Raw genomic sequence first — 9,873 nt, forward strand, 5'->3', positions numbered from 1 at the left:
CCCACATATGAGGAATTAGTTGGAGCTTGGAATTCAAGAAGTCAACAGAACACCCAATTATCTCAATGCAAAAAGGCTTTCACCAACATATATTGTATTAAAATTATCAAGAATCAATGACAAAGACAAAATTCTCAGGACAGCCAGGGAGAAGAAAATGGTAACTTATAAAGGAAAACCCATTAGATTATTGTTGGACTTCTTAGCACAGCCTTACAAGTGATAAAGGAGTGGAATCACACATTCAAACTCTTAGATGAAAGGAACTACTAGCCAAGAATAATGTATCTAGTTAAGCCCTGCTTTAGATATAAAGGAAAAATAAAGACTTTTCCAGATGTACAAAAATTAAGGGATTTCTTCACTATGAGTCCTGTGCTACAAGAAATACTGAAAGGGGTCAGTTCACCTAAAACAAAATGACAAAAATATATATGTAATTAGGAGAAAAAAAGGTGACTATCACATAAATAGAAGCAGAGGGGTGCAAACCTTACTAAGAACACAGCATTATAAGCTTAAACATTAAGAAGAGAATGGTTATAGCAAAATCATAATGAACATTTAGTATACATAGAGACAAATAGAGACAGCAATGACTGAAAAGGGGAAGAGTCAAAGATTCAAATTCACAAAAGGGAATGAAGATAAGGCACACGCAGAAGAAAATTATATATATATATATATGTATATATATGTATATACATATATGTGTATATAATTTATATAATATACATATATATGTACACACACACACACACACACACACATATATATATATATATAAACTATCCTTTACATAGTCATAATGGTAACCACCCACCAAAGATTCAGCACTGAAGTATATAACATAAAACAAGAAAAATCAGAAGAAAAGCCCACGACACAAATGAAAACGAAGAAAACAGAAACACAAGGACAAGGAAGCAATGAAAACACTGAGCTACCAGAAAACAAGAGTTAAAATGGCTATTAGAAGACCTTATGTAGCAATAATAACCCTAAATGTCAATGGACTGAACTCACCAATAAAAAGGGACAGAGTTGAAGAATGGATCAAAAAACAAAACCCAATCATATGCTGCTTCCAGTAGACAAATCTCAGCACCAAAGACAAATACAGGCTCAAACTGAAAGGGTAGAAAATATTTCGAGCAAATGGCATTCAGAAAAAAGTGTCAGTAGCAGTACTAATATCGGATGAAATAGACTTAAGAAAAAAGTTAAAGAAAGATACTGACGGTCACTTCATAATGATAAAGGGAATCATGCACCAAGAAGACATAACACTTATTAATACCTATGTTCTCAATCGGGGAGCCTCGAAATATGTAAAGTAATTATTAACAGAACTAAAGGGAGAAACAGACTAAAACAAAATTATAGTAAGGGACTAAAATACCCCATTGTCGAATATGGACAGATCATCCAAACAGAAAATCAATAAGGAAATAACATCCTTAAAGGACACATTAGACCAACTGGATATAATTGACATTTATAGAGCCTTCCATCCCAAAACAGTTGCTTATACATGATACTCTAGGGCACAGAGAACGTTCTCAAGCATCAACATCAACTGGGACACAAAGATAGTCTCAAAAAATATAAGAAGGTTGAAATCATACCAACCATATTTTCTGATCAGAATGCTTTGAAACTAGAGATAAACTGCAAAAAGAAAGTGGGAAGAACCACAAATACATGAATATTAAACAACATACTACTGAAAAATAACTGGGTCAGAGAAGAAATAAAAGAGAGATCAAGAGATACATAGAAATTAATGATAATGATAGTACAACATATCAAAAATTCGGGGACATGGCGAAAGCGTTCATAAGAGGAAAGTTCATATCATTACAGGCCAATCTCCAAAAACAAGAAGAAGCCCAAATAAACAACCTAATGCTTTATCTTAAAAAACTAGAAAAGGAAGAACAAATGAAGCCTAAAGTCAGCAGAAGAAAAGAAATAATCAAAATTAGAACAGAAATAAATGAAAATGAAAACAAAACAAAAAAAATGGGAAAAGCAAATGAAAAAAAGAGCAGGTACTTTGAGGAGGACAAAAAAAATTAACAAACACCTGGCTAGACTCACTAAAGAAGAAAGAGAAAGGACACAAATAAAATCAAGGATGAAAGCGGAGAAATGATGATTGATATCACAGAAATACAAAGAATCATACAAGAATACTATAAAAAATATATGACAACAAATTTAATAAGCAAGAAGAAATGGATCAGTACTTAGAAAAATATAACATTCCTAGACTTAATCAAGATCTGGAAAACATAAATAGACCAATCAGCAGTATGGAAATTGAAACAATCATCAAAAACCTACCAAAAAAGTAAAAGTTCAGAACCAGATGGCTTTACTAGTGAATTCTACCACATATTCAAAAAAGACTTAATATGTATTTAAAAAAAAAAAACTCTTCCAAAAAATTGAAGAGGAGGCAATATTTCCAACCCATTTTATGAGGCCAGTATTACTCTGATACCAAAATCTGGTAAGGATAACGTAAAAAAAAAAAACTATAGACCAATATCTTTGATGAACACAGATGCAAAAGTACTAAATAAGATAATAGCGAACCAAATATAGTAACATATTAAAAAGATTATACACTATGATCAAGTAAGCTTCATCTCAGAGGCACAAGGATGATTCAAAATATGCAAATCATTTAAAGTGATAGATCACATAAACAAATTTAAAAATAAGAATCATATGACCACATCAATAGATGTAGAAAAAACCTTCGACAAGATACAGCATATATTTATGATCAAAATATTTGATAAAATCGGTATAGAAGGAAAGAGCCTTACCATAATAAAAGCTATATATAACAAACCCTCAGCCAAATATTATATTTAATGGTGAAAAACTAAAAACCTTCCTTCTAAGATCAGGAACAAGGCAAGTCTGTGCACTCTCATCACTCTTATTCAATATAACATTGGAGATCTTTGCAAGTGTAATCAGACTGGAGAAACAGGATCCAAATAGGAAACAAAGAAGTCAAACTGTCACTATTTGCGGATGACATAATTCTCTATATAGAAAACCCTAAAGACTCCACATGAACACTACTAGAAACGATAAGTAAATACAGTAAAATTTCTGATTACAAAATCAATGTTCAAAAATCCACAGCGTTCCTATACTCTAACAACAAAGCATCAGAAAAAGAAGTGGAGAAAATAATTCCTTTCACATTTGGAATAAATTTAACAAAATATCTAGGAATAAACACATGAAGGACCTATATAATGAAAACTTCAAGATTCTATTAGAAGAAATTGAAGCAGATACAAAAAAAAGGAAAGATATTCCGTGTTCTTAAATGGGAAGAATCAACATAGTTAGAATGACCATATTACCTAAAGCATTATTGCAGATTTAATGCAATCCCCATCAAAATCCCATCAGCATTTTTTAAAGAAATAGAACAAAATTCTTCAGATTATATGGAAGCACAAAGACCCCCAATTTCCAAAGCCATCCTGAGAAAAAAGAACGAGGCTGGAGGCATCACTCTACCTGACTTCAAATTATACTACAAAGCGACAGTAATCAAAACGGCATAGTATTGGCAGCAAAACAGATACACAGAGCAGTGAAACAGAATTGAGAGTCCAGAAGTAAACCCATATTTACATATAATTTTTGGCAAATAATTTTTGACAAAAAGGTAAAATACATACAGTAGAGAAAGGAAAGTCTCTTCAATAAATGGTACTGGGAAAACTGGAAAACCACCTGCAAAAGAATGAAACTAGACTATTGTCTATCATCACACACCAAAATTAACTCAAAATGGATTAAGAGGCTGAATATAAGAACTGAAACAATAAAATATGCAGAAGAAAACATAGAAACTAAACTCAAGTACTTTGGACTAAAAGAGGATTTTATTAATTTTACCTCAAAAGCAATGGAAGTAAAAGCTAAAATAAATGAATGGGGCTAAATCAACCTAAAAAACTTCTGTTCAGCAAAAGAAATCATCAACAAGGTAAAAAGAAAACCATCCAAATGGGAAAATATATTTGCAAGCAACACTTCCAATAAGGGCCTAATATCCAAAATATACAAAGAGCTCATATAGCTTAATAACAACAACAAAAAGAGATAATCCAATAAAAAAAATGAGGAGCAGACCTGAACAGACACTTCTCCCTCGGGGATATACAAATGGCCAATATATATTTTAAAAGATGCTCAACATCTTATTAGGGAAATGCAAATCAAAACCACAATAAGATACCATCTCACGCCTGTTAGAATCACTATAATCAACGGGACTAGTAATGACAAATGTTGGACAGGGTGTGAAGAAAAAGGAACCCTCATACACTGTTGGTGGGACTGCAAAATTGTACAGGTGCTTTGGAAAACAGTATGGAGTTTCCTCAAAAAAACTAAGAATTGATCTGCCATATGATCCAGCAATCCTTCTACTGGGTATTTACCCCAAAGTCTTGAAAACTCGTATTCAAAAAATTATTTGTACACCGATGTTCATAGCAGCATTATCCACAGTGGCCAGGACATGGAAACAACTGAAGTGTCCTACAATAGATGATTTGTTTAAAAAGTGGTGGTACGTATATACAATGGAATATTACTTAGTAACAAGAAGAGATGAAATACTGCCATTTGCGACAACATGACTGGACCTCGAGATGATCATGCTAAGCGAAATAAGCCAGACAGAAAAAGTTGAAAATCACCTGATGTCACTAATATGTGGGATATAACCCTAAAAGCGACAAATGAGCTGGACGAACAAACAGAGAATCATGGGCATGGACTATAGACTAGTGATTACCAGAGGGTAGGGGCGTAGAGGAAGGGAGGTAGCCGGGGTAAAGGGAATCAAATATAGGGGGCTAAGGGAAGAGCGAATTGGGTAAAAGGGATCAAATATATGGTAGCTGAAGGAAACTGGACTTTGTGTGGTAAGCACACAATAGAATGTACGGATGTCAAATTATAATGTACACCTGAAAACTATATAATTATGTTAACCAATGTTACTCCAATAAACAATTTTAAAAGAAAAGGAACTAACAAAAATCTGAAAGAATCTCACCTTATACATAAAGGAAGTGAAAAAGGAAGAAGAAACAATGCCTAGTGTCACTAGAAGTGAAATAATAAAGATAATGAAATAATAATGGAAATGAATGAAAAATAAGAAATATCAATGAAACCGAAAACTAGTCCTTTGAAAAGATAAACAAAATTGATAAACATTTAACCCAACTCATTGAGAGAAAGAGAGGACCCAAATTTTTAAAATCAGAAATGAAAAAGAAGGTACAACTGACTGCACAGAAATTCAAAAGTTCATAAGAAAATACTATGAGTAATTAATTGTGTGTAAACAAATTAAACAATTTGGAAGAAATGGATAAATTTCTGGAAACATACTATTTTCAAGATTGAAACAAGAATAAACAATATCTGAAGAAGCTGATTTCTACATACAAAAATTGAATTGATAATCAAAAATCTCCCAACAAACAAAAGTTCTGGATCACATGGCTTCACAGGTAAATTTTACCAAACGTTCAAAGAATTAACATGTATCATTTTCATACAGTTGCAAAAATTAAAGAGAAATGAAGGCTCCTCAGCTCATTTTACAAGGACACCATTATCCTGATTCCAAAACCAGAGAAAAGACATTAGAGATAAAAAAAATTAGGCCAATATCCTTAATGAACATACATGCAAAAATCCTCAATAAAATATTAGCAAACTGAATTCAGAAATGCATTATAGAGATCATACTCTATGATCAGGTAATATTTAATTCTGGGATGCAAGTTTGGTTCTATATCTGCAAATCGTTTAACATGATCCACCACAAATAAAATGAAGGATAAAAATTATATGATCATATCAACAGATGTAGGTGTCTGACAAAATCCAACATCCGTTTATAATAAAACCTCTCAGCAAAGTGGAAATGGAGGACGCATACCTCAACATAATAAAGACTGTGTTTGACAAACCTAAAAATAATATCATATGCAATGGGGAAATGCTAAAAACATTTTCTTTAAGTTCAAGAATAAGACAAGGATGCCCACTTTCATCATTTTTGTTGTTGTTGTTGTTACGTAAATTAACCCAGTTATTATAGGCTAGCAATATTTCAAATTGTGAAACATCTACTGGTCTTTCAATTTCTTCAGTCTTCTGATGGCAAACTTTACTGTGATGGCAGAAGTGGTGTTGTACATCCAGGCACCAGCAGCTACTGTTTTCATTGCAGAAACCACAGTGCCATCTCCCCACAACTCTTCTCTTCATCTTGATTTTGCCACAGAAAGAGCAAGTGTACTTGGCATGTTAACTCATTTCAATTTTCTTCACCATTTTCCTGAGGGAGATGCCATAACGGGTCCTGTATTTACCAATGATTCCAACCTTCTTGGTACATTTAGCCATGTTGTTATCAAATAGGTCAGAACCCACAGAGCCCACTTTCATCACTTTTATTAAATATAGTATTAGAAACCTAGACACGGCAATGAGTAAAGAAAAAAAAACGGCATCTCAATTGGAAAAGAAGAAGTAAAACTGTCATTATTTACAGATGACATAATATTATTTATAGAAAACCCTAACAATTCCACCAAAAATGATTAGAACTGATAAGTGAATTCAGTAAAGTAACAGGATACAGAATTAATATTCAGAAATGGATTGCATTTTTAGACAACAATAACAAAGTATCGGAAAGAGAAATTTTGAAAGCAAACCCATCTACAATTACATCAGAAAATAATAAAATACTTATGAATACATTCGACCTATATTTGGAAAATTATAAGACATTGAAGAAAGAAATTGAAGGAGATACCTATAAGTGGATGTACATACCATACTCATGGGTAGGAAGAGTTAACATCATCAAAATGTCCATGCTATCATATCAAAAGCAAGCTATAGATTTAATGCAATCCCTATCAAAATACCAATGGCATTGTCCACAGATCCTGAAGAAATAATTCTAAAATTTATATGGAAAAGACCCAAAATAGCTACAATACTTGAGAAAAAATAAAGATGGAGTCATCACACAACCCGACATCTAACTATACTACAAGTCTCTAGTATTCAAAATGGCATACTATTGGCATAAAAACAGCCACATAGATCAGTGGAACAGAATATAGAGCCCAGAAATAAACCCACACCTATATGGCCAATCAATCAATGACAAAGGAGGCAAGATTATACAATGAGGTAAAGATAGTATATTCAATAAATTCTGTTGGGAAAACTGTTGGGTAAATGCAAAATTATAAAAATGGACCACTTTCTTATACCTCATACAAGAATAACACAAATGTATTAAAGACTTTAATATAAGACCCAAATCTGTAAAACTCCTAGAAGAAAACATAGGCAGTAAACTCTCTGACATTGCTTTTAGTAATATTTTTCTCATATAGCTCCTCAGGCAGGGGAAGCAAAAGAAAAATAAACAAAAGTGACTACATCAACCTATAAAGTTTTTGCACATCTAAGGAAATCCTCAACAAAAGAAAAAGGCAACCTACTAAATGGGAGAAAATATTTGCTGAAGACATATCTGATAATGGGTTAATATTCAAAATTTACAAAGAACTCATACAACTTAACTCCAAAAGAAAAAAATCCAATTAAAAAGTTGGTGGAGGACATGAATAGACATTTTCCCAAAGAGAACATACAGGTGGCCAATAGACATATGAAAAGAAGCTCAACATTACTAATCATCAGAGAAATGCAAATTAAAACCACAATGAGGTATCACCTCAAGCCTTTGAGAACAATTATCATCAATAAATCAACAAACAAATGTTAGCAAGGATGTGGAGACAAGGGAACCCTCATGTATCCTTGTTAGGATTGCAAATTGGTGCAACTACTATGGAAAACAGTTTGGAGGTTTCTTAAAAAAAATAAAGAGAACTGATTTTCCTTTTCTAGTTTTTTTAAGACGAAGCGTTAGGTTATTTATTTGGGCTAATTCTTGTTTTTGGAGAGAGGCCTGTAATGATATGAACTTTTCTCTTATGACCGCTTTTTCCATGTACCAAAAGTTTTGATATGTTATACCATCATTATCATCATTTCTATTTATCTGTTGATCTCTGTTTTTACTTCTTCTCTGATCCAGTTATTCTTCAGTAGCATGTTGTTTAATCTCCATGTATTTGTGGTTCTTCCTGGTTTCTTTTGTCAATTGATCTCTAGATTCAATGCATTATGATCAGAGTATTTAGTTAGTATGATTTGAAAACTCTTATACTTGTTGAGGCTATCTCTGTGTCCCAGTATGTGATAAGTCCTTGAGAATATTCCATGTGCACTAGATTGAAAGGTAAAAGCAGCTGTTTTGGAATGGAAGGCTCTATAAATGCCAGTTATGTCCAGTTGGATTAATGTGTCATTTAAGGATGTTATTTCTTTCTTTATTTGTGTTTAGATGATCTTTCCATATCCAACAGTAGGGTGTTTAGGTCCCCTACTACGATAGTGTTTTGATCTGTTTCTTCCTTTAGTTCTGTTAGTAATTACTTTACATATTTTGGTGCTCCCTTATTGGGAGCATAGATATTAATAAGTGTTAATGTTCTTTGTGTGTGATTCCCTGTCATTATGAAGTGTCCCTAATTATCTTTCTTTATGTTTTTTTTATTCTGAAGTCTATTTTGTATGATATTAGTACTGCTTTTCTCTGAGTGCATTTGCTTGAAATATCATTTTCCACCCTTTCACTTTGAGTCTATATTTGTCTTTGGAACAGAGATGTCTCTCCTGGAGGCAGGATATGGTTGGATTTTGATTTTTGATCCAATCTGCAACTTTGTGCCTTTTTCTTGGTTAGTTCAGTCCATTTACATTTAGTGTGATTATTGAAATATGAGGTTTTCTTATAGCCATTTTATCTTTTTTAAATTTTAGTGTTATTATTATTTATGCCTATAGCACCTGGTCCTCCTAGGTGGTCTCCCATCCAAATAATAATTAGTCCTGACCCTGCTTAGCATCCGAAATCAGACATTGGGCTTGTTCGGGATGACATGGCCATAGACCATGGACGGTGGCTCCACTGGGGTGCAAACCCAGGATCTTCTGCGTGTAAAGCAGACGTGCTAACCACTACACTATAGAGGCATGTCCTAGTCATTTTATCTTTTTGCTTTTTGGTTGCTTGGTGTTTCCATTGCCTCCTCATCCTCGTATTTCTGTTTTCTTTTTTTTTAAACGAGGCAACCGTTGGTTGTCCTCACAGTTTTCAAAGAACTTGCAGCTTACAATCTCTTATTTTTTTTTATTTTTGTGCCTACAGCACCTGGTCTTCCTATGTGGTCTCCCATCCAAGTACTAACCAGGCCCAACCCTACTTAGTTTCTGAGATCAGACGGGATCATGCTTGCTCAGGGTAGCATGGACCTAGACTCTGTTTTCTTTATTTTGGTTGGCTTTTGAGGGCTTTATCTCTGGTTCTTCTTGTTTTATGTGATATACTTCAGATCTGAATCTTTGCTGTGTGGTTACCATTACAAATATGAAAAAGTTATAAATATAGTCGTCCATTTTCTTCTGTGAGTGCTTTATCTCCATTCTTTTTTGGGAATTTGGATCTTTGAATCCTCCCCTTTTTAGTCATTGCTATCTCAATTTGTTCCTATGTATGCTGAACATTCATTACTATCTTATTATAACAATTCTCTTATTATCATTTAAGCTTATAATGCCCTGTTCTTAGTAAGGGTTGCACTCCTCTGCTTCTATTTACCTGATAGTCAGTTTACTCCTAATTATGTATTTTCATTGTTGTTGTCATTT

General features: G+C 33.3%; 2 pseudogenes; both read right to left on the reverse strand.

Annotated features, from left to right (window-relative positions):
* Positions 1–6,197: 6,197 nt before the first annotated feature.
* On the reverse strand, positions 6,198–6,477 carry LOC107498918 (annotated as a pseudogene).
* A 2,887-nt stretch (positions 6,478–9,364) lies between these two features.
* LOC118608330 lies at positions 9,365–9,483 on the reverse strand (annotated as a pseudogene).
* Between the last annotated feature and the right edge of the window lie 390 nt (positions 9,484–9,873).

The sequence above is a fragment of the Rousettus aegyptiacus genome, unplaced genomic scaffold (genome assembly GCF_014176215.1).
Source record: "Rousettus aegyptiacus isolate mRouAeg1 unplaced genomic scaffold, mRouAeg1.p scaffold_m13_p_9, whole genome shotgun sequence".
In the NCBI taxonomy this organism is placed as follows: domain Eukaryota; kingdom Metazoa; phylum Chordata; class Mammalia; order Chiroptera; family Pteropodidae; genus Rousettus; species Rousettus aegyptiacus.